The sequence below is a fragment of the Leucopleurus acutus genome (genome assembly GCF_964270905.1).
Source record: "Leucopleurus acutus genome assembly, chromosome: 9".
NCBI classification, from domain to species: domain Eukaryota; kingdom Metazoa; phylum Chordata; class Mammalia; order Artiodactyla; family Delphinidae; genus Leucopleurus; species Leucopleurus acutus.
Genome location: NC_139144.1, coordinates 104,896,357 through 104,919,049, shown reverse-complemented (window position 1 = coordinate 104,919,049; position 22,693 = coordinate 104,896,357). Strand labels below are relative to the sequence as shown.

At 41.4% G+C, this 22,693-nt stretch overlaps 1 protein-coding gene across 1 annotated transcript in view; it reads right to left on the bottom strand.

Annotated features, from left to right (window-relative positions):
• DPP6 (dipeptidyl peptidase like 6) overlaps window positions 1–22,693 on the bottom strand; it is a gene marked incomplete at both ends in the record, with an annotated part of 1,037,088 nt that overhangs the window by 1,004,729 nt on the left and 9,666 nt on the right. The window lies entirely within an intron of this gene.

Sequence of the window (22,693 nt, the reverse complement as noted above, 5' to 3'; positions counted from 1 at the left end):
TGTCTTGTTTTGTTCTTCAGTCTACTAAGGTTCATTACTTAATTAACTGAAGGGTCCAACCTGGGTCACAATGTCCTCCCCCATTGAAATATGCTGGAGAAACATGCAGTAGAACAATCATGCAGCCAGTACTATGTGTGGACTGGGGACAGAGTTCCAGGTTGCCTACTTCCTACTCGCTTTCCACTCTTCGCCCCCAGGGCTAGTGACTGCGGTGGTTCTCCATGGGGGCGATACCACCCCTAATTGGAGTGTTTTGAAAACCTCTGAGAGTATTTTTAATTAGGGATGCTACTGGCTTTTAATAAATTGGTAAAAATTATGCTGACTGTTCTTCAACACACAGGTCAATTCTACAAAACAAAATTGTCCCACCTCCTTTGTGAATTTCAAATGCCCCAGTAGATGGAATCTACTGTGGATGGTATATTTTCGATACTTTAGTACCCCTGTGAACTGACTGTTCATATGTTCAAAATTCATAGGTTAAAACCTAATCCCCAGTGTGATGGTGTTAGGAGGTGGGGCCTTTGGGGGTGATTAGGTCATGAGGGCGGGGCCCTCATGAATGAGATTAGTGCCTTTATAAAAAAGACCCAGAGAGCTCCCTCTTCCCTTCTGCCACGTGAGGCCACAGTTACAAGACAGACTCCTGTGAGCCAGGAAGGGGCCCTCACCAGACACCAGATCTGCCGGTGCCTTGATCTTGGACTTCCCAGCTTCCAGACTATGAGACATTAATTTTTTTTGTTTAGAAATCACCCACCCTATGGTATTTTTGTTATAGCAGCCTAAATAGACTGAGATGAGTGCATAGTTATCATGGAAATGTTTTACAAGAAGTTACATAAACGTACAAACATTTGAGAGAATATTATTGTGGAGAGGGATGATTCAGTGGATTAAAGATATTGTCTTCAGTAATGGAATAATTTATTCACTCCATACCTCTACTTAATGCATTGTAAAATTTTCAATGTCGTAGTTAGTAGAAAAGTGATAGCAGATGCTATACAAAAGCATGCGGACCCAGCTGCCATGATGTAAGAGAGGAGATTTGAGACTCCTTCTGGGAGACTTAAAATCAGATACAATTACATTGATGAAGTCTCATGAAAGGCAGGGATCTCATTGAATTTCATTAATAAAGGTGATTTTTTAAAATATTTCATATTATTGCCAACTTACACATCTTAAAACTTATATAGCATAGTGATATAAACTTAAGAAAATTAGCTACTGTAATATTTATTTGTTTTGGGATTAGCTGTTATTTTTCCTATCCTCCTCAGATAATACCCTCAGAAGTTTACACAAATTCTCTACAGGCGCCTGTGTTATAATTTTTTCCAGTTGACCTGCAAAAAGCATTGTATATTATCTTCAAGATCTTTTTAAGTTGTGGAGAACTGATTCACACCTGGACTTGTAGAAGAATTTCCTAACAGTAAATATATTTTCAGTGACAGTTGTCGCTGTCCCATCCCATGTCACAACAAAGGCAATTATGTTGACATTACACTTGTAAATAAATCTCAGCTCTTCTGTGAAAACACTCTCTCATTATTTCCATTTCAACAGTTTATAATTTTCCAAGCTGTGTTATCTCCACCTCTTAAGGTTATTTTCTTCTTTGTCTCATCAATACAAATAATGCTTACTAGTTATTGTTTACTGTAGCATTACTTTGTACACTAGCACCCACCTGTACCTGTGCATTTTGTTTTCATGTACTTCTTGTGAAGAATAGCTTCTGATTACCTCATTTCTCTTAAATCCACTGTTATTCACCGCAGGTAGATACAAATATTTGACTACTCCATTATGTATGTGGTTATGGTTGCACGAAATCAGTCTCCTTGAGGATACATATTAATACCCTTTTATTTGTCACATTGGAGATAGATGATTATATTGATTTTTGAAAATTATGAACGTAGGTAGCTTTATTATCTAGGAAATCTATTTTAGGATAGTAAAGGGGACAGTACAAAACATGTTCCTTGTTTGATTGAATCTAAGACACCATTGATTGTAAGACACATTATTTTATGTTAAGACAATTACCACAGACATAGAGAACAGACTGGTGGTTGCCAAGGCGGGGGGTGGGGAAGGAAAGGATTGGGAGTTCGGGATTAGTAGACGCGAACTATTATATATAGGATAGATGAACAACAGGGTCCTACTATATAGCACAGGGAACTATATTCAATATTGTGGGATAAACCATAATGGAAAAGAATATGAAAAAGAATATATATATATAAACGGAATCACTCTGCTGTACAGAATTGACACAACATTGTAAATCAACTACCCTTCAATAAATTTTTTTAAAAAACACATTGACAAAAACACAGTGCAACTAAAGTATGACACAATGTCTTACCATTACTTGTAATTTTAGACAGAGTGGCATCTTCTGGAGCATCACAGCACTAACAACGCAGTATTTCTTAAAAGGTTTCTCCACTATTGTTAGCTAGATTTTCTTCTAAGCACCAATAACAACACTGGTACTTTCTTACCCGAGGTGTCAACTGAAGATTTTCAGGTAACAACAGGAAGGAATTTGATGGGAACTGAACCCAACACAAGTAGCTACAATAATCCAGAGAACTCAAAGTTATGACAGCATGAACTCCCCTGACCAGGTGCACCATGTCCAGGCAGTGATGACTGTGTCCCAGGGGCCAGCACTGATTGTGAGAGGCCATCATTGCAAAGCACCTGTTGTGATTGCAGAGATGTTGTGAAACAACAGAATAGGGTATAAAGTGGGCAGTGAAACTGGTAAATTTCAGAATCACTGAGCTAATGGGATTCTTCTCACCTGGCTCTTTTTCCAGTGAAACTTTTGCACTTATTAACGATTTGGTCCAGAAAGTCTACAGACCCCCTGATGGATGAAAAGTCTATACTGTCCTCAACTTGAACCAGTCATTCTATTGGTAGCTACAGAATATAGTTCACTAAATGTTACCAATAGGCCAGGGGATCCATGCTTTAAAAGAAAAAAAGTCCCCAAACCACACCCACAAGCTTTAATGGAGTAATACAGCTTTGGGGTTTTGAGATTTAATGTCTATAAAATAGATACTTTGAAATTATTCTCTGAGTCTTAAAGAATTTAGATTTTCTTCTTCTTGCCATAAAAGAAAATCGGATGAAGGTATACATAGGTTGGCTAGGCAGCCTGAGGAAGGCCAGTATTGAGCCACTAACATGTCAATAACATTTTTCTTCCTCTCCTGCTCTAGCTCCTAGGGTGTACACTACAGGTTCCCAGAAGGAACACCCTTGCAATTCAGATCACCATTACAGAAAATTAGACAAAATAGATCAGCACACATGAAAACAAAAAGTGCAAATCACTCCCACCTTCAATGTCTAAATATTGATATTTAGTAACCACAGTAAACAAACTTCTTCCGATGAAATTTTGACATATCATTGTATAGTTTTTTAAAACAAAAATGGAACACTTTTCTCAGTTGACTGTGTTGCCTGTATAAAGACACCATCTCTAGAGAATGGCTGTTTAGGTTTGGATATTGCTTGGTTTTTTGTTTTTTGTTATTTTCAGTTACAATGAACCTCTCTTTACAAACATTTTTGTAAATTTATCTAATTATTTTTTCAAAACACATTTCTAAAAGAAAAAACTTCTCCCCCAGAGTTTTGTGCATATAGTTCCAAATTCATTTCTAGAGTGTTTGTATACATTTGTACTTCCCTAAGCAGCGGTGAGACTTTGTTCCTTTGCTGAAAAGAACACTGGATTTAAAAGATTGATCTTTCCAAGCTTATAGATCAAAACAGTAGCCTCATTTTAATTTATATATATTTTAATTACTAGGGATATGGAGATCTCGATGCTTTTGTTATCTGAAATGTTATTTTGTGAATCAGTTAACATTATTTACATATTTTTACCGTGTTCATATTTGCACTGATATATAATTGCTCATGTACTTAGATTAATGCTTTTAACCAGCATTGTTAGTCATATACCATGAATACTACTAAAGAAAGAGTTAATATAAAAAGACTGAAGTATGAATTTTGCAAAAGAGAAGTAAAAATGATAAATGTCTGGCAAGAGCACTCAAGCGAACCAACTGAAAACCTATGAGTCGCGGTCCAGTAGATGGCGGATTACAAAATAAATGTACAGAAGTCAGTGTGGCCTTAGCAAATACATTCAGTTAGAATATGAAATGGATACGTGTTTACATGACAAACAATAATAAATATTTAGGTACTTAAATATTTAATCCTCCATATTTGTTTTTTATTCCTACATGAAGAAAACAATCAAGTTCTACTAAAGATCGGAAAACACTTTTAAAAATGAAGAGATACAGCACCTAGTTCTCAATGAGAAAACTCAAACTTAGAAATGCATTAGAATTATAGATCGAGGGCTTCTCTGGTGGCGCAGTGGTTGAGAGTCCGCCTGCCGATGCAGGGGACATGGGTTCGTGCCCCGGTCCGGGAGGATCCCACGTGCCGTGGAGCGGCTGAGCCCGTGAGCCATGGCCGCTAAGCCTGTGCGTCCGGAGCCTGTGCTCCGGAACGATATGATATGCTCCGGAACAACGGGAGAGGCCCCAACAGTGAGAGACCCATGTACCGCAAAAAAAAAAAAAAAAAAAAAAAAAGAATTATAGGTCGATTTGCAGGGCATGCCCACCATACATTAAAAATAAAACTTTTTCAAAATTAAAAAAAAATGTATCATCGTAAATTTGGAAAAACTGAAAACATGGGAAGGCACCTGGTAAATGACTGAAAAGATTAATAAATAGAAAAGAGGGGAAATAAGGGGGATGAAATTGTCCCTACAAAATACTAAAATGGTGTATATTTAATTCAACCAACAAATATATATTCAAACCCCATAAGCCAGACCCTGTTCTAGGCAATTGGGATGGGTCAACGAACAGAGCCCTGCCCTCAGGAAGCTTTCAGTCTAGCAGTTGGCCAAACAGTGTGCTAACCGTGTTAGAAGAGACAAAGAGACCTGAGGAGAAGATACAGACAGACGCGAGCACAGAGAGATTTGGGTTTGTGATAAGCCATGATAACCAGCTCCTGGCTCCTTACCAAGCCTCCCTCCTGCCCTCCTGGGGATCTAAGTTTATTCCAATTCCCAGCTGCTCATTTTCCACAGATTGGAAAACCAACCAACCAGCAAAACAAACAAAACACAAGAGCAACAATGGTAACAAGAGGTGACCAGAGAGCCCTGAAGTCTACTTTTGACTACTGTGGATTTATTATTTAGATTTCTGGATTCCCTGTGAATTATAGTTAGAACTTCATTCTCATCCCCCTATGCTGGGTGATTGAGAATTAGCTATATGCCGAAAAGATTTTATCATTCAATAATTAGAGATGCTTATTCAGTCTTCAATTTTGGTCTGATATTTTAGGGGTTAACTTTAAATTATTTTATTCAAACCTAGTAAATATAAATGAAATTTATATCAACTTCCCACCATTCTCTACCTGCCTGTTCCCTGTGAAATTCAGCATTTCAGGGAAAAAAACACAGACTTTGGTGGGGTGGCCTATTAACAACGGACCACTAGATCTTCTCAGACTCCTAAAGCATATCGTTAGAACTCCAATGTGCCCTCATTTATAGTCAGTGATTTTTATGAGCTTCTCTGCAATTTAACTCTGTGGGTGTTTAAGATTTAAAATGGAAGTCAAGAGGCATATCTTCACCTGAAATTAAGTCACTCTTATCACAATATATCACCCCAAACTAATTCTCTTCAAGAACAAGAAGAACTCAAATACTGAGGATTATCAAATATCTCCCCTGCAAACAATCTGATTCTTCTCAATGTCATAAAAGATGACAGGATGAATGCCAGCTAAATATTAATGAACAAGGTAGAATCAATTCTGGGAATTCAAAAGTAATACTCTTTATCATTTTTCCTATCATGTAATTCCAAATTCAGAACCTCCATCTTCTACAATTAAATTCATGCTAAATACAGAAGTGCCTCTTTTTGTTTCCAGATTGATGAATTAGGATTTGCAACACAGGCTAGATTACATGATGGCAATGTTCTTTGCAAAATGCTGATTACACATTTATTAGATTTGTTGACACACTTTAATTACACATGCCATACTAGAGGCGCAGAGAAAACTAGGAAAACCTACTTCATTTACTCACTGAGCACTAATTGTAACTTCTCACATGCTTTTATATTTCAAGAGGAATGACAAACTAACATTTATAGAATAACTACTGTGTTCCAGGCACTGTACTATGTGTTTACACACACATTATGGATTCTTTTCCTTAAAAAAATATGATCATGTGATTCGTCCATGTTGCTGCATGTCACTAGGGCTCATTCTTTTACATTTTTTTATAGTATTCCAGTACATGAAAAATACCACCATGTATTTATCCAGTCTACTCTGATGTCCATCAAAGTTGTTCCCAGTCCAGGGCTCTGACAACAACGTTGCTATGGATATTCGTGTACATGTCTTCTGGTGCATATGTGTGTGTTTAGGAACGAAATTACTGGGTGTAGGGTCAGGTCACGGTCGGCTTTAGTATACAGCGGTACTTTCTCAAAATAGCTGTACTAATTTATAATCCTATCATCAGAGTATTCAAGTTCCTATTGCCATTTTAACTTTCTAACAGTGTTTGGGAGCAAAAGCTGATAAACATACAATGTCAACTTCCACGGCTTTACAGCTTCCACATCTTTACAGCTTCTATATCTTTACAACTTCCACATCTTTATATACAATATAGATTTTATGACTTGCCCAAAATTATAGTTGGATGTGGTTAAAAAGAAAAGCTTATTATCCCACTAAGTGAAGTAAGTCACACAGAGAAAGACAAAAAGACAAATATCATATGATATCGCTTATATGTGGCATCTGAAAAAACGATACAAATGAACTTATTTACAAAACAGAAACAGACTCACCGAATTAGGAAACAAACTTATGGTTACCAAAGGGGAAAGTGGGAGGGATGAGGAATTGGGGATTAACAAATACACACTACTATATGTAAAACAGATAACCAACAAGGACCTACTGTATAGCACAGGGAACTATACTTAATGTTTTGTAAGAACCTGTAAGGGAAAAGAATCTGAAAAAGAATATATACATATATATATAATATTATATATATATATATATATCTGAATCACAATGGTGTATACCTGAAACGAAACAACATTGTAAATCAACTCTATCTCAATAAAAATTAATTAATTTTTTAAAAAAAGAAAATCAAGTACAGAGAATTCTAAAAGGGAAAATAATAATACACAAGATGACACCTCTCGTTTGGGCACTGTCACTAGCAGATGATGGAGTAATGCTTTTAAAGTTGAAAGTAGAAATAACTTTCAACCTAGAGTACTTACGCCACCCAAATTATTAATCATGAGTGAATGCAAAATTAAAGATGTTCCTACCTTAAAGGATTCAAAATTCACGTCCCACACACTCTTCCTCAGGTTTTGAGTTTTAGTAAAAGGATTCCCCACATGAAAAAATGTGACTTATGGTAAACAGGGGACCAACCAAACAGAGCAGTGAGAAGAAGCCTCGGAATAGCAGCTGGGCACCAGGCCTCGGAGCCCAGCCTGAAGCTGGGGATGGAGGCCTTGGGGGGCAGGGGGATGTTTTTAACCCTTTAGGAGACCAAAAAAGGAAAGCTTATCAGTCAGAAACACCTGACTGTACGCCTGCCCTGTGCCTCGCTCTGTGCTCTGTGAACACGTCTGGAATATACCCTGCACGCTAAGTTCTATGTGCTCCATAAAAGGTTCTGTGGGTTTCCCAGCTTCATCTTCAGCGAGGTTCAGGTGAGCAGGTAAAGACAGGCAAGGGCTTCATGAACCTGCAGGTGTCACTGAACCGAGCAGGACCCTGTGGGGCTCCTGGGCACAAAAGCCTTTCTGTGTCCCCCGTTTCTTGATTACAGGAAACAGGCTTCATTCAGCCTCCCTGACCTTCCCTGAGTTCCAATGGGCAGGTTGTTGCTAATCAGGGAAGGGAGGGGATGCAGAGACAAGGGCAGAGCAGTCAGGAAACAATACGACAGGAGGACTTCCCTGGTGGCGCAGTGGTTAAGAATCCGCCTGCCAATGCAGGGGACATGGGTTTGAGCCCTGGTCCGGGAAGATCTCACGTGCCGCGGAGCAACTAAGCCCGTGCGCCACAACTACAGAGCCTGTGCTCTAGAGCCCGCGAGCCACAACTACTGAGCCCGCGTGCCTAGAGCCTGTGCTCCACAAGAAGAGAAACCACTGCAGTGAGAAGCCCGCGCACCACAACCAAGAGTAGCCCCTGCTCACCGCAATGAAGACCCAAGCAGCCAAAAATATGTATATAAGTAAACTTAAAAAAAAAAAGAAACAATAGTACAGCCTTGGGGCAGGGTCCAGTTTTCCCCTCAAGGGATACACAGAACAATATCTTTGAGCTGTTTTGCAGATTCTGAAGCCACCACCAGGCAGGAGAAGTTAACTGTCTGCTGCCCACAAGCACACAGACCCCAGACCGGTTGGAACCAGAAGGTTGATCATGCTGACTCCCGATGACCTCACCACCAACCAATCAGAAGCATGTCCGCAAGCTGACCGCCCTCTTTGAACCATTCCTATAAAACTGCTCAGGACCCCCTCCAGGGCGGGACACGCAGTTTGGAGGGCATTAGTCCGCTGTGGCCCCCTTTGCCTGGCAAAGCAATAAAGCTGTTCTTTTCTACTTCACCCAAAAACTCTGTCACCGAATTTCGGTACCAGGGCTCAGAGGCCAAATTTCGGCTACATCACCTGCAGGCAAGGTGCACATTTCAGCGAGTTCCGCAGAGCAGGGCAGCAGTGGGGCTGTCTACAAGGCGCCCACATGGTGTTGAAGTTGCCAGGCTCAGTTCTGTCCTCCGGGTGTTAGTTGTTTCTTTTGCGTCTCGGGACCTTGACCGACTGCGGGGTCTATAGACCAAGGTTAGTCACAGACTGGGTAGAGAAACGCACACGGCCAGGCCTGACTCTGGCTCCACACACACCAAGGGCACAGGTCAAGAGCTCCACCTTTACACCGGCTGGCGGTGTGCTGGAAAGACAAGAACCTTCCCTTCCTGAGCCCTCCTGGTTTCCCAGCCCATCCTCAGTTCTTGGAAACGCTCTCTCTGGCACACCTGCACTTGAAGACTCCGCCCGGGGTGACTGTACCATTCCAAACTCATTTTATTGCAAAAAATAGTAGTAAACACAACTTCAAAGGGGGTACACACTAATGGGAGTTTGAGCTCTCACAACTAGATGCTTAATCCCACCTGAGCAGTGAAGTTCTCCGGGGTCTGTTGAAGGCTGGAGCGCTATCTTAGATTCCCGGGGAAAGCACTGCCACTCGACATGGTTGGACCATGCCTACCATGACCTGGGCAACGTCACAGACTCGCTGGTTAGGCCTGAGTTCCTGGAGCTGGTCGCTTAGTATTATTCTTATTGGTTTAGATGAATCATGTCCACCCAATAGATGGCGATGGGACTAAACCCTCCCAAACAGCACGGTGCCTGTGAAGAAGATTATGGGGGAGAAAACTGGTGTCTACCACAGTGATCCTGACTGTCCCTTCTAGACTGAATAGTCAATGTTAAATGAGAGATGCACATGAGGAGGTTCATGTGTGTATTTCTCTGGGTCGCGGGCCTATGGCTTTGTTCAGTTTATTATAATAGTTTGTGACCTTAAGATAGGATTACTGCTTTATCACCTGATTACGTATCTTGATATATGAGAAAACCATTAATGACATCTTATAAATTAGGCTAAAATTCAAATACCCTTAAGATGACTGAGGCAGCTAAACTCATTTTCAACGAGTGTCATCTCCGTCTCCGTAGAGGCAGATTCTGGGGCAGATCACAGGGGAGGGGACTTTCCTGTGCCGTCAAATCACCTCCCACCTCCAGGACGTGGCGAGCAGGGCTGCCCTGTTCCCTGAGAGATGCCCAGGGAAGCACAAGAACTCTCAATGGGCACATGAGTCTGCAGAGCCTGGTTTCCCTTAAGTAGACCGACTTGATGGAGGGGATAGAGCTGGGAGCCATGTGCACAGGGACTGCGCCTGGTCCCCGAGGGGCCGCACGCCCATCCCTCCCCACCTGTCAGCCCGCTGGCAGGCCCCGTGAGCAGGACACCTTCCCTGGCTGATCACTTCCGGCCCGTATCTGCCTCTGCTCCGCCTGAATGGCCTTCCCTGCAGCCCTGGGGGATCTTGATCCAGGACTAATGAAGGATTCAAGCGAGTTGCTAGGCTATTTCTCATCTTGAACCAAAACCTCAGGACTCTAAAGTGATGGGTGGCTGCCCAGGGTCTGCAGAAGACTTCAGTCTGTACAGGCGAATTGAGACATGGACCCAGAAGTAGTCATAATGCTTCATGATCCTGACTAGCACAGATAATTCATTAATCTGCACTAAAAACTCTCTCTTCTAGAACAATTCAGGGAGGATGCCTAAGTACATAAAATGGTCCGGACCTCATCAGTGTCTCTCTCACAAACGTCTCAAGAAAGGATTGTAATAAATATGACAGGGGAATTTATCATGGCCACCATTGCTCATTATTTTTCTCTTTTATTCCTTCTCTAGCGTTAGGAACTATATTTCTTTCCTTTCCTCTGAATCCAAGATTATGAGGAGACATCAGGTTATGATCCATCCCATGGGGAAACATCTTCGTTTCAACGCACCTCTTTGCATCAAAATCCAAATGGAAACCTAGAGGACCAGTTGGTAGAATTAATCAACCTAAAAATCCTATTCTGTCCACGACCACACATCCCTTTCAATTTACCACCAATTTGGATTCTCACTTCATCCTTCTTATCAGCAGGCTTGGGAGAGAACTGGTCCTCGTTTTTCTACGCCCATATTCTCAGGGTTATTCACTCTTGTTTGCCCCAAGGCTGCCACCCTCTTGTCATTTTCGTGTCTGTTCAAGCTTTGCCCAAGCATTTTCCTCAGAACCCAAGGTCTAAGGGATGTTAGTGGGTCTAACAACATCCCTTATACTGTTAGATGATAATACTTGTCTAATGAATAAATACCTATTATGTGCTGTGGACTGTATTTGTATAACTGGCCCCAAGTAGACCTCATTCCTGATTTCATGAAGTTGATTATCAAAGGGCTATTTGAAAATAAAGAAGTACTCATAGCTAAAGAATTTTGGAAACATTGAATTTGTTTTTAAAAAAGGGTTCCGTAGTGAGGCCTTTCTAAAACTCATTACTGTGCTCACATATACTGTTAATTTCAAGAAGACTGACCACCCCACAAACGTATGGAATCTTGGTATCGTTTCTTTGGCTGGGGGTGAGTCCACAGGTGTGCTCTGTAGGGGTGCAGTTCCAGCAATGCCATTTTCTTGGTTTGCAAGACACAGTATTCTTTGGATTCACTGCTTCTCTAACCCTCATGCTCAGTTTCCATAAATGCTCCTTTCTCTGTTTGCACTTTTTTAACGATAACCAGTTTCACACTTTTCTTCATACACTCTTCTCTGTAATCCTTAAGCTCCTGTTTAAAAACTCTTCATTTTTAAACAGTTTTAGTCTAACAAAAAAGTTGCAAATATAGGCGTGAATTCCTGCGTACCCTAATGTTAACATCCGTACAGCAATAGTACAAGCAGCAAAATCAGGAAATTAATATTGCTCCAATACTCTGAACTAAAGAATGTGTTGGATTTCCCCGGCTTTTTCATGAAGGTCCTTTTTCTGTTGCAGGAACCAATCTCGGATCTGAAGTGGCATGAGTTACCACCCATGAGATAACTTCTTGTTCCAGAGAGTGAGTGTGAACCTTCCCCCCCCCCTTAAAGCTGCCCCCTGGGGCCTTCATGGCTCCCACCCACCTGCACTTAACCTCCACCAAATCACCAACTGTTCAGGCTGAATTCTTCCTACTGGGGTCTGAAGCATCAGAATCAAGTAAGTAAGTGTTCACATCCTTTTTTTTTTTTTAATTTTTATTGGAGTATAGTTGATTTACAATGTTGTGTCAGTTTCTGCTGTACAACAAAGTGATTCAGTTATACACATACATATATCCACTCTTTTTAAGATTCTATTCCCATATAGGTCATTACAGAGTATTCAATAGAGTTCCCTGTGCTATACAGCAGGTTCTTATATAGAGATATATCTATATTTACATACAGATATAGGTATACAGATATAAATAGGAAAATAAGGTATGGAAAGTAAGAGATACAGCTGTCTTTATTTGTGGATAGTATGATCAAATATACAGAATCAACCAAAACTTATCATTAGAACTAATGAGAGAGTTGTGAGATTAATGGCTACAAGATCAATTTGTGAAAATAAATGACCTTTCAGCAAATATATCAGAGCCATAGTTTCTGCAACAGCAGGACACTGCTATTGTATGATAATGTTCCCCTGATGTACAAGAACTTTACCTAGTGAACAGCCAATTCGACTAATGCCCAAATAGCTAAATGATGATTTTGATTAATTCACTTCCTTTCCACCATTGACTATCCAGTATGGTGTTGGCGTAAAGCAGTAAGATTCAGAGCCTAGGTCTGAAGTCCAGATCTGCATCTTAGTGGACACGGGACCACAGGCAAGTTACTTAACATCTCTGAGTCCTTGCAGGAGCACCTCGGAGGACCACTGTGAGGGTTAAGTGAAAGAAATCCACTCCTGGCACACAGTTTTCTATCTTCTAATCCACAGAGAAACCGTCCTCCTTTTCTTGCCTAATCACCGCCTAATCACGAGGAATACTTCCTCCTTTTCCAAACTGCTGCACTTTACCAAAAGAAATTAAAAATGCCTGGTCCACCATAAAGCACTTTCTTTATTTCTAACTGTATTTTCACAGCTGTTGAGATGTTGCTTTGTTGACCCTGGATTAACTTTCTAGTCTATTTCCCATAATACCACACCCAGATCCAAGTAATTGTTTTCCTCCTGCGACCCTAATACCATTACCAATTTTCTAACTTTGAATCTTCCACTTCAGATACTGAAATCCATTTAGATGATAAAAGGAGCTCATGTTGCCTCGGTTTTTACTCACCGACACGCTCGTTACCACCCAGGGGCTACCTTCACACCCCTCCAGGAAACATCCGTTCTGGGTATCCATTTTACGCGAAACACAACAAAAATGGATGTATATGGCGCTATCAAAGCAACAGTGTTGCAAAGGGATCTTCGATGGGGAGTAATGTAAATTTAAAAATTTGTAGTCTCTGATACATTTGTCCGGAATAAGACTTCAAAGTCTCCCATAGTATCGAATCCATATATGTAGAGCTTTTCTCACCTTTTTGAAAGTTGGGTAAAGGCATAAATTTTACACTTGAATCTTCCATCTTCAAAGTTGCCTTCCGTGCAGCAATTTACTCAATCTATAGCCCTTAAAATAAAAGCTATAATTTAACAAGTAGACTAAAAAAAATAAATGGGTATTTTTCTGCTCTCCTGGATAAATGGAAACATTTGCCTCACTCCAGTATGTGGATGTACCAAGTAGGAATTTCTAGACTTAAGCTTACTTATAACTCCTGCTCACCCCCTCCTCCTTCCTCTTTTCCAGCTAGTAAATGTCATAGTGACATTTCCTTGTTTGTAATAACACATAATTTAAAGATTTTGACTGGGTCATTTTGCCTTTTCCATCAATCTTTTTCTTGACTCTCCTTAATTTAACACCTCTACAACCCAGGAGAGAGTACGTGACGTGACAGCTCAGAGCTCCACCAAGGATTCTGCAAATTATTAAGTGGATTCTGATGTGTCTAGAATTAAAATAGATACTTTAAGAATATAGGAACTATTTAGAAAGATTAAGGGGTTTTGATAATGTCCTGGTGAACCATAACTTAAAGAGAACAGGAAGTTTTATTGATGCAGAATCACTAAAATGTGTGAGACAGGAAATATAGGTTTCCTTTGCCTATATTTCTTGGCCTGTTTCTTCAAAAAACTTCATTGTTTTATAATGAGAAAGTTTATAACTCTCTTGCTCTACGGATCCGACTGGATTTTGGAAGGGTTGCCTCTCTTAACCCTAGTCAAACTCAGAGACGAGAAACTCAGCACACACGCGTATTATGGAATTTATTATTTTCACTTAGGAAATCAACATCATTAATCAATAAAGCTTTGCTAAAAACACTTTAAAAAACCTGGTGGAGGGCTTCCCTAGTGGCACAGTGGTTAAGAATCCGTCTGCCAGTGCAGGGGACACGGGTTCGTTCCCTGCCGGGAAGATCCCACATGCCGCGGAGCAACTAAGCCAATGCGCCACAACTACTGAGCCTGCGCTCTAGAGCCCGTGAGCCACAACTACTGAGCCCGCGTGCCACAACTACTGAGACTGTGCTCTAGAGCCCGCGAGCCACAACTCCTGAAGCCTGGGCGCCTAGAGCCCGTGCTCTGCAACAAGAGAAGCCACTGCAAAGAGAAGCCCGCGCACCGCAAGGAAGAGTAGTCCCCGCTCAACGCAACTAGAGAAAGCCTGCGTGCAGCAACGAAGACCAAGTGCAGCCAAAATAAATAAATTTAAATAAAATACCCTTTAAAAAAAAAAAAAACTTGGGCTTCCCTGGTGGCGCAGTGGTTAAGAGTCCGCCTGCCGATGCAGGGGACATGGGTTCATGCCCCGGTCCGGGAAGATCCCACATGCCGCGGAGGGGCTGAGCCCGTGAGCCATGGCCGCTGAGCCTGCGCGTTCGGAGCCTGTGCTCCACAACGGGAGAGGCCACAACAGTGAGAGGCCCGCATAACGCAAAAAAAATAAATAAATAAAAATTTTAAAAAAATTAAAAAAAAAAAAACTAGGTGATCCCTCACTATTTGGATCCACTCTCCTATCACCAAAGTTCTTCTGCATTGTCCACATCATCCACAAATATTTACTGGCCATGAACTAAGGGCAAGGTTCTAGCTCCTGTTCCAGGAATAAAAATATATGGAAAAATACAGAGTTGGCTCCCAAGTTTTTTTTAATAATACAGCTGAGTAGACAAGCACAAAATATATTTAGAAATATAATATTAGTATTTTCTAGGCCCCTGGAGACCACCTAACACAATAAACTCTTTAATAAAAGTGGCTAAACATGGAGATGCTGATTCCTTGGCAACGGCCACAAAGCCAGTTGAGAGCCTAGCGGACCATGGGAAGTCCACTCTTTTCCTTCCTATTTCAATCCTCCTCTCCAAATGAATGGTACCACAATTTCTAATCACAGATCAAAGAAATGAGGGACCATTACGTGCAAAGTACGACGAAGACCCTTTTCCCAAAATGAAAGACTTCCAGCGATTTGTCACAATTACATACCAAATGCGTCACTTAATACGTGACGCATTACTCAGGGAAGCAATGGAGCCTGGCTACTCAAAGTGTGCTCTGAGGGGAGAAACTACCAGAGCAGGACGAGAAGAAGATGCTATCTGAAGTGGACAGCTGATCCAAGACGCTGGACCAGGCCTGTATACAAAAAAAATCGGTGCTCTGAGGATGACCACCAATAGCAGCATTGGGGGGCTTTCTAAGAAATGCAGAATCTCGGGCCCCACCCCAGAACTACTCAATCAGAATATGCGTTCTTACGAGAATGCCTAGGTGAGGGGTGTACACAGCAAGGTTTGAGAAGCACCACGCTAGCGGGGATTTTAGCGTGAAGGGTGAATTTGCCAAGAGTTCCCACTTTCCTTGGATACACATGAGCACGTAAGCAACCCCCGTACTTAATGAGTAAAGAAAATGGAAACTTTCCATTTTGGCGAGGCTGCCTGTGTTCTTTAGATAAAGCACCATCTCAAGCGAAGCACTGTGTCCTCCACTGCCCAGCAGAAACCCCAGCGCTTCTGTGAATCCTTTTCAAATCACAGAAGCCAAGACACATCCTCTCAATACACACACTGCGCTTAGGGAACATCCCCCCTTACACATGTCACCAACTGCCCGGTGTTCTCAGAGATGTAAGATAACTCCAAGTAGAGAGAGAACCAAGCTTAACAGTATCTTCCTAACTCAGTTTCAGCTGAGGCACCAAAAGTTAAGAACTGTAATGATGGTAGCCAAGCATCCCTACAGCCTAAAGGGTCCGTTGGACTATTAATACGGGAAATGATAAAAGGGTTTGAAATGGATAGCACACAATAGCCATCATCCACCTGAGAGGAAGCTTCCAATACAGAGAATTGGTGGAATTCTCTGGAATCTCCATCCTTCCGGTGGAGAAGGATGTACAACCGGATGAGGAAAAGCAAAGCTGTTGGTTGTCTCTGAGAACAGAGTTCCCCTCAGGGAGCTTGAAATGGGGCCCCCCGGAGCATAAAGCAGTGGTACACAGACCCCTCCTGGAAAAGTTTAAAATCAAGGAGCTGAACCCAGAGTGCCTCTCAGGCAGCCGGATGTGAAGAGTGAGCAAGCTGTACCAGTAACGGTGATGGACACAGGATGCTTCTCATGAACCAGAAATGGACCACGTGGGAGGTGGAAGCCAGGAGCCCCACCCAACGGAGCAAAGTACCTGGCCCAGGGTGACACCAGGAAGCGTGAGGATGGGGACGGCATCACAGCTGGGGAAGATGCTACAGTCACTCATCAATATCCCGTGTGAGCACATTCCAAGAAAACGCCCTGAAAACACCCCACGAGAAGAAAAGGTCACTTTTGTGCATTTGCCACATCTAGAGCCATCTGTGACCCTCCATATTCGCTCTGCCTTTCCCCTCATTTCTTCTCTGTCTGAACTCAGCCTTGGAGGAGTGACAAATGGGGACTGGTGGGTGCAGAAGAGGAATAAGAAACGTGCCAGGAAGGAGGCACAGAGAAGCCGCCCCCCACCCGTCCCACAGGCTTCTAGACCTCAAACAGGTCAAGCTGAGAGAGAGGAGAAGCCTGTCTTGAGCTTATTTCAGTAGACTGGCCTGGGCATTTTAACTTCTGAAATCACACTATTTGTAACAGAAAAGGACCCAGCAAAAGCTAAACAGCTTCACAAATCTGGGTACAAACTAGCCAAAGATTTGTTTCAAAGGCACAGGTGGAAAAAAATAAGGTCGTTTCATGAAAGCTCCATGAGTCCAGGGCATTCAGAAGAACCCTGGGAATTCACTGAAGAAGGAGGTCGGGTCTCGGGCTTATTGAAGCCCCCAGGCGCTTTACACATTCCACATCATTTTTCCTAGAGCTCATTTGATAGCGAAAACTGTAGAAACCCCCCAAAGTAGCTCAAAGTAAAAAGCAAAGCAAAAACAATAACAAACAAATGTATCGTGGATGTAATCGAGATATTCTGGGCAGTGGAGACCTTGTCCGCCCCTCATCTTGAACCTATATTCAATGTTACATCAAACGACCCAACTCCAATTGCCACAGAAAAGCCAGGTCTAGCCATATAGCACATCAGTGAGCCCACAGGTTTTCTTGCTACTTCTCTGAAAAGTGACATACAACACCCAACATTTCTATTCTGTTCCCCAACCCACATCTCCTGGCCACCAGCAACATCATCTTTTTCTTCCTTGTTCCCTTTTATCTCTTGCTATAAAGCCTCACACATACCCTCTATTTTTCTGACAAGTTCAGCTCTGGCGAGCTCTGTCCACTAATAACCTGGAACGTAGCCATCAGTCCCACTCCTGCTTAGAAAGCAATTCAGTGACTTTTGTTTTCCCCTCACTTGTGTCTCCTGAGATACACAGCAAGAATGCAAAGAAGCTTATCAAAAAGTCTGTTCAACCAAAACAGTTCTATTTGGTAGGAATGGGGAGAGGGAGTGAAAAATAGGAAATCTTGGTAGTAATTACAGAGTTTTCTTTATTTTCTATCAACTTTACATATTGGACATCTCAGGAAACAGAAGGAGCCTACGAGGAAATAAAGGGGAGTAGAGACAGGCTTCACGTGAACTGTACCCAGAAAGTCTGAAAGTGAGGCCGGGTCCTCTGAGTCTCAGGGGTCATCGTGTCTGTCACCTCTGCTGCTCCCCCCTCCCCTTTCTCCCAACAGTTATCCTTAACAGCCCATGACCGTACATGGCTGTCAGAGTCTATGTGATCTTACCTGTGAGCCCTCTGTCCTCTGATGGGTGTCTCTTAGCTCAAATTTCCAAGAGAGTGTTTGACTGGCTCAGCACATCCTGGGGATCTATCCCCCTGGGAGCACGTGGTCGGCCCTGGTCTAAACAGCTGTATCAGGAGAAGGTCGAGTCCTCTGTTTCAAACAGGAAAGGAGGGGCGTGGGCAGGGTTCTACTGTCACAGACCATAAATGGCCCAGGAAGCAATGAATAGCATCTCTGGTACACACATGTCCAGCTGGGAGTTGACGAGTGAATTAAGAAAGAAATGTTGCACCACCACAAAAGTGGATACAGCCGGGGAGAAGATGATACACATTGCTTTATTGTTTTTATTTGTTTCATATCGTGTTCCTCTTGATGATTTCTCAGACTCTTGACTGTTACGCAGAGGAAATTAAGCTGCAGAGTTCCTGTACTGGAAAGAACGAGACTCTATTCTCACGGGTTCCAAATAAAAAGCACCAGAAGCCAATACAGACAATGTGAAGTAATAACTGTCTATCAGAATTCTATGTGTCCCTCAGTTGCCAAAGATCAGTTATCAATCAGGGAAGAAGAAAAAGTGTGTTGCACTAAGCCTTGCGTCTGCGTGCTATTTCTATGACTGTAGGACACATGCTATGACCCGGCTAAACACTGCTGACCACTCTTTTCTCTGACCAACTGCAATCCTGCAATGTGGCTGTACTCATGTTTCACACCCCCTGGTATTTTACGCTGTCGTTTCCTGTCTCATCTGTGAAAATCCTATGTCACTCATAAAAGTAGCGGTATTTTTTTTTTTTTTAAGAACAGTAAACAAGGAGTCCAATGCCTATGCAATACATAAATAAACCTCAGCACCGAGGAAAGGAATAGATAGACTTAGGGGTTGAAACTTACTGAATAACAAAATGCATTACTATTTATTTATACATTTTCAGTTTGAACACATTTTCTTGCTTTCTACCCCCCCCCCCACCGTGACTACAAGTGCTTTGCATATAATCATGGAGCTCCATTTCCTCAGTTAAAAAAAAAAAAGGAGAAATAAAAACTTAGGTATCTACCTTAGTAGCTGTTATGAAGATGAAATAAGATAACATTCAGGAAAAAGTTGTGAAAAGTGGAAGGACAGAGAAAGGCATCTCAAACTGTTGATGGCCTCTTCATTTAGGACCTTCCAGTCTTCAGGCCTCAAGTTTATGTCAGATATTCATCGTGTTTGTTTTTACGCTAAAGTGTGAAGGACTCCCACTGGCTTAGCGTTTCCATCGAGTACGTTTTACTACAGAAATGCCTTTGATTTCTATGCCCAGGGATGTCTTAATAATGGCAATCACTCCGCCCTGGCTCTTCCGAGGGTTGAAAAATCATCAGCAAGTAAGAGCTTGATGGGGCTCTGAAACCTAGTGAATGTCCTCAGTTTTCACATAATGAAAAGAAAAAAAAAAAAAAGGCCCAGAAAGCTGCAGCCACTTCCCTGAGACTCAACCCAAACAGGAGGCACAGCTCAACCCACTGTGAGACCCAGTCATCCCCCTTTCCCTCAATTCCACATTCCTCCGCCGAACGAGTTTTTCCACATCTGAACTCATACATTTGAGATGACTTTAGCAAAGGCCCCATGCATCTTCATCTTTTATTTTATGAAAAATAAAATTAAAAAATGTGAACTTGTTCTGCTGCATTCACATTTTGTCAGATATAATTTTTAATTATCTAGTCACGTCTAACTACCTTATGTCTTCTTAACTGCATTTGAAAATTTCATTTAAAAAAAAAGGAAGACGGAAGTGTGGGATTAACAGATACATACTACTACATATAAAGTAGATAAACAACAAGGTCCTCCTGTATAGCACAGGGAACTATATTTGATATCCTGTGATAAACCATAATGGAAAAGAATCTGAAAAAGAATATATATATGTATAATTGAATCACCTTACTGTACTCCTGAAATTAACACAACATTGTATATCCGCTATATTCAATAAAAAATTGTTTTAAATTTTAAAAATAAAAGAGGAAGATAGAGACACTTGAAAGAGCACTATAATCATGTGGCATGAAGACAATTCAAACTTTCTAAGGCCCTAAAATGTGGGGAGGGGATGAGTGAGGTGTCAGATAACTTTCCTCCACCTCTGTTGACTAAATATAGATTTCCAGGCCCTTAGTCAAAAGTAATATGAGATTTGGGATCTACAAAATTCCAATCCCTCTGTTTCCTTCACAAGATACTAGATGCGAGATCATTAAAATACTGCACTTGAGGGACAGTTTTTGACAATCCAAAACAATCCAAAACAATCCAAAACAATCCAACCTGTTAGACCAGAAAAACATTTACTTCTCATTTACAGCCCTCTATTCCTGGTTAACTTATGCATGAGCTTATCTTTGTTTTATGCATTTTACTGAGAAAGCGAGAGGACAATGAAAAATTTAAAAATCAATAAAACGTAAACCAAAATAACATAAATAGATTTTCACTAATATTCTGGAAGTCATTAAAGCAATTTATGTTTCATGCATTCCATTAAACTTTCTAAAATTCTCCAGGATGATTTAGATTCTGGGTAGCTAAAAGAATTTACATATATATATTTTTATTTATATGGGTTTCTTTTCCTATTTCTTTCAGAAATTACTAACCACACAAGGAAGCTCCTTGTTTAGCATGAAGAACCATGGTTGGCAAGACAAACCCTGACGAGGACACACCCTTGGGAACATTAAATACCACTGAAGCGTCCTTAGGCTGATACAGCATGTGGCCGTTGACTTTGTGTGCAAATAAAGAAGACAGCCGTGAAACAGCCCTGGTTCCATGGAATCTGGCAAGTCTGGGAAGCAGGGAACGAAAATTGAGTCTTGACTCTCTCACGAACTACTTATACCCTGTTGGATCTCAGGTTTTATGAAATGAGAGGATTGAGCAAAATTACCTGAGCAAAATTATCTTTGGTTTTTGTTTAATTTTTTAACTTTCTAGACAATTCTATAGGTTACATTCCATTTACAGTTATTACAAAATACTGGCTTTTAAAATACAGAGGATTCTCTTGAAATAATACCATTTGCAGCAATGTGGATGGACCTAGAGATTATCACGCTGAGAGAAGTAAGTCAGAAAGACAAATACCATATGATATCACTTATATCTGGAATCCAAAAGAGGACACAAATGAACTTATCTACAAAACAGCAACAGACTCACATGCATTTTTTTAAATCTTAAGAATTGTCTCTATGAAGGGAGGGCATCAGGAAATATGTAATAATCCAGGAAAGAGAGAATGAGAAGGTAAGAAAAAAATGAAGCAACGGTGGGCAAACTTGGGAAATAAATTGGAGAAAAAATAAAACCGTCACAGAAATTAAGGGGAAACTGGAATAGGAACAGAAGCAAAAAAGATACTGTCATACATTTGCAGCTACATGGATGGACCTAGAGATTATCATACTAAGTGAAGTAAGTCAGGAGGAGAAAGACAGATACCATATGATATCACTTATATATGGAATCTAAAATATGACACAAATGAACTTACCTATGAAACAGAAACAGACTCATAGACATAGAGAGTAGACTTGTGGTTGCCAAGGGGGAGGGCATACGGGGGAGGGATGGATTGGGAGTTTGGGATGAACCAATGCAAACTATTATATATAGAACGAATAAACAGCAAGGTCCTACTGTATAGCACCGGGAACAATATTCAATATCTTGTGATAAAGCATAATGGAAAAGAATATGAAAAAGTATGTATACATATGTATACCTGAATCACTGCTGTACGGCAGAAATTAACACTACACTATAAATCAACTATACTTCAAATAAATTAATTAATTAATAAACAAAATAAAATAAAACAGAGGATTCTCTCTAATGGGAAAAACAGGCACTCCCACAGAGGATGACAGATGTCAGTGGTCAGGATCAGGGAAGCTGGGAATTCAGTAAGAGCTGTCGGCTGAGGTCCTGGTAGGTACAGGGATCAGAACAGGTAGAAAGGTCTGAAATTCAAGCCAAAAGACAAGCTGGAGAGTGGTACCTGCAACCCGGAGTAACGATGGACACCTTGTCAGGTGAATTCTAGATCTGTGATGTGCTCACTCCCAGGCCAGGGATGGTGGCTGTGATGTGCTCACTCCCAGGCCAGAACGTGTGAGGGAGGAGAAAAGGCAGGACGTGAACCACGTTATGACAGCGATAATCACAATTCCCAAGCCTCGCGTGTGTCTGTGATGCCCAGAGCAGCTTGTGAGTCACGGCTGATCTAACCACTAGGAAGGCTTCCTAAGGAGAGGAAGTCGGTGATTCAGCTGTGTCCCCAGACCCGGTAGGGAAATCCTTCAACCCGTGAAAAGGAGGAGGAGGTGCTTAATTCCAAAAAGAAAACGTGCAGACTGAGGAAAAGTTTGGAAAGTGGGTGAAATGGCCCATGAAGCGAAGCTCTGCGGATCTAAACTGGAAGGGGCAGGAAAGAGTGGGAAATGAGGAGTTATCTTGGAGAAGGGAGATCATTAAATTGGCT